Source organism: Chondrus crispus, genomic scaffold (assembly GCF_000350225.1).
Source record: "Chondrus crispus Stackhouse genomic scaffold, scaffold_340, whole genome shotgun sequence".
NCBI lineage: Eukaryota > Rhodophyta > Florideophyceae > Gigartinales > Gigartinaceae > Chondrus > Chondrus crispus.
The window spans coordinates 80,959-84,717 of NW_005179228.1; positions in this window are offsets into that span (position 1 = coordinate 80,959).

Below are 3,759 nucleotides of genomic sequence, written 5' to 3' on the forward strand. Positions count from 1 at the left end.
TCATATCCACGGCGCCCCCGGCGTTGTTAGGAGAGAAGGACCCGCCCTCCCGTAAGAGTTTAGAAGATCGGTTCAAGGTGGTTATCTCGAAACGACGTTCGGACAATAAGAAATCCATGGCATCGTCGGGACAAGTGTGTGGTATAACTACCCACGTCCCGACCACTCGAAAACGAGGGGGGGATTAGTGTGAGGGAGCGCGCGACGCGGGGTACCCACGCAAGCGCGGACCGATCGGAAGAACTCGTAAAGAGGGAAGTCACACGTGGCTAGTGACGCGCAGCTGAGTGGAGGTGCTATAACCACACAGCCGGTCACGGGTCAGAAGCCTGAGACTTAGAGGTAAAACCGGACGGAGTTAGCAAAAAGCCGTAAAGGGAAGGGAGGCGAGTCTACCTCCCGCTTACTGGAACGGGGCAGGTGCCCCCGGTCTTAACCCGTAAGTGGGACGCCAGGACACCTGTCCCGCTACAGTAGCTGTTACTTACTGTATACCAGCTACTGTGCTAAATTGGCTAATTTGTGCCATTAACTACTAATTGCTAATTACTTACCGTTCGGATCCTACACGTGTAACCAGCGGGGTACCACTGTACTCTGCACGGGCCGTGTGCTGTAAATATAACTCCTTACAGTTCTTCTCGCGCTTACAGCCCATCGTACTGTATCCCGGGGCGGCAGCGGTGGTGCGATTGCCTTAGCGCCGTTGTACTACAAAGTGGAGGTGTATGCGGAGAGGGAGACGTTGCTCGACGATCTCATTTTAGACATGGACGAGCACGCAGAGGGGGAGCAGGCGGCCAAGGACCAAGGCCTGGAGAAGGAGAAGCGTTTGGCAGTTGCTGGGGAGGAACTGAGGAGCATGGCGTTAAACCGGACAGCTCGTGGTGGGGCGGAGACCGCGGGTCATACTGTAGAGGTGGAAGCAGATAACCGTTCTCAGGGTACTGCCAGTTGCGCTTCGCCGGGAGGGGGGAGGAACCCCAATGCTGGGAAGACAAGGCGGAGAATCAATTACGAGTCGGACGAGGATACCACCGAAGCCCTTGTACGAGATATGGAGTCGCGTAGGGAGCAGGACAGTCGGCTGTTGGAGTTGGAAGAGAGAAGATATGAATTGGAAAAGAGACGTGTGGAGGAAGAAGGAAATCGGTTGGTTTGTCGTCGTTCAAGCGTCAAAACGACGCGAGCTGGATGTAGAGGAGAGAAAGATGGATGTGGAAATTGAGGAACGGAAAATGGCCAATCTCAAAAGGAGCAAGATGATCGACTTGTTGGCGGCCCTTGCCAACAAGTTGCAGTGATGCGGCTCGCACGCTTCGCAGTGTGCGCGCCGCGCGCTTATTTTACTCTGCATTGAGGTACTGGGTAAGAGTGGGTGGGGCGCACTTAAAGAACGTTGGCACCTGGACTCCGGCCTCAAGACATGTTTTGAAGGTCAGCAATAAAGCTCAGGCCGTATACATGAGTCCAATGGGCGCCTGGTGGACTTTTAGAGCACGTGCGTAGTCGTTTAGAGACCAAAGCTGCTTGAGGTCCTCGTAGCTACATTGGACTGGTACGCGCAGTGCACTCATCTTGGTATTATATATTTCCTGTTCTACAGTTGCCCATATACGGGGAAATGCTACTTGCATCCAGGGCCAGATCATATACGCAGCATCACAGTAGAGATAATACTGCCTATCGACTATAGTTAAACAGCCCTGTAGTCGCTCCTCAAGTTGGCTCTGCCGGAGAAGGGTTAAGTCATGCCTTCGACTGACCTCAGGACCATACAAAGAAAAAATTAATCCATCCGGTGTTGTAACTGTTTGATAGATTAGGCAGTGCATGCGCTTGTGCCCCGAATAGCAACTGCGTTGCATACTACGGTGTCCGCCTGGCCTGTTCATCTTGATCTTCGTGCAGTCAATAAACCCTACGCAACTGTCTAGGGGCGCCCCTGCATTTTGGATGCTATCTGCATATAAGGGCGCCCTCTCGGCCAAAATGCCTTCACGCAGATATGTTAGCAGGTACCCCTTCCCCTCAATTAAAGTTTCTAACACCTCCCAAAAGATTTCACTCAACGCAGGTGCATGCATGCCGAATAAGTATTCGAAATCTTTCCAACGGCATGGAGATGCAAGCTTGCGCATAACTATGCAACAGGTCGTTATAGGGTCGCACCTGTGACCATTGCGCTTAGTCTTCCCGGATACCTAGCCCATGCATGCACTTATTCTGGTGATATCTTTCACCTGGAAACGGAAATCTCTTAAGGAACACTCGTCTGAAGACATGTTGAGGTTAAAAGTGTTAGAAGATATGGAGACAGATCTAAGCCTTATGCGTAGAATATCACCACGAGAACGCATCTCCTTGTCGCATTCTCGTATAAAATACCGCAAAGGCGCGTTACTTGCATGCAGTAGGAGCATGCGTCTGCGTTGATACCGATATCGCTGCATTGCACGCGCGAGAGAAAAATCAGTTTGCCGCATGATGGTTGCACTGGTTGAAAATGCGTGGTGATGGGTGAGAGGTTAGCTTTCAGACAGGATGGAATACGTATGGTAAACTTTAGCTTGTAGTGGGGACGTCTCTTACTCGCCGGCGATGGGAGACCGTCTGCTAGTTCTCATATTTACACCATATTTGGTCTTTCGTAATTACATATGAGAAAAAATCTGCTATAAATGTTTCACAAAATTCTCCGTAGATGTGTAACGAAATTTAAGGATAAATTGTAGCTTGGTAATCTCTCTAATACAATCGTTAAATTTGGAGTCTGAAATCTGTAGGCAGTCGCTTGTAGTGTTGTGTTGTGTGTGTTAAAGTGAATTGTGTTTAGATTGGGACTACCTATGATAATATGTTGCTTGATTCGCACTGTAGCCTACCAATTAGCTGTATCCTACACCTTTGTGTCACCTACCACCCACATTTGCCGTATTAGGCCTCAGGTGTACCATTCCCTTATGGAATGTGTTACCTAGCTTTAAGAACTACTTTTTAGGTACGTTTGAAAGGCTTCGTGGGTAGCAATCCTCCTTTTGGTAGCGTAGTGACACTTTTAGTTTATTTGGTAAGTATCTCCTCGAGTTCTAGAGTACTATAAATGTCTACGAGTAAACGGCCCCGGTGCTCGGAATCAAATCTTACCATCAACAAAAACCAACCACCACCGACAACCTCGCGCCAACGCGTCCCGTCTCTCCCCTGTGGCTCACCCTCCGACCACCGCACCCCGCGCCAACCCGGCCTGTGCGTACCCCTTGCACCCCGTGCCGCGCTTGGCCTGTGCTCCCCTTTTTACTCTACTGTACCCCTTTACAGTAATTTCTCCGACAGCGTGCATTGGGCACAGTGCAGTGTCCTGCAGTGCGGTTGTGAGTTAGGTCATGGCGTGACGTGACGCGTTCCCGATATGAACTGAATGAAATTCTTTATTTTCAAAAACTGTCGCCTCGTTCGTCGTCGGTTGCCCGCGTCAGAACTCACCACGTTGAGTTGGAGACAAGACGCGAGGCTAGTACTGTACGCAGAGCGTTGTGCAGAAAAACGAATAAAAACATCCTCATTTCGCAAGCAGCAATTAGGGGTGCCTGAATTCCTGAATTCGCTCATAGACGCGACAAGTGGCGCGCGCGAGTCTCTCGCGACACTTGAGCGGCAACGCGAGCGTGACGATGACGTGGCGCCGGCGACACGGGGGGCCAGAGGGCGGGAGCGGGAGGGCGGGGGGGGGGGGGGGGGGGGGGGGGAATTTTCTTA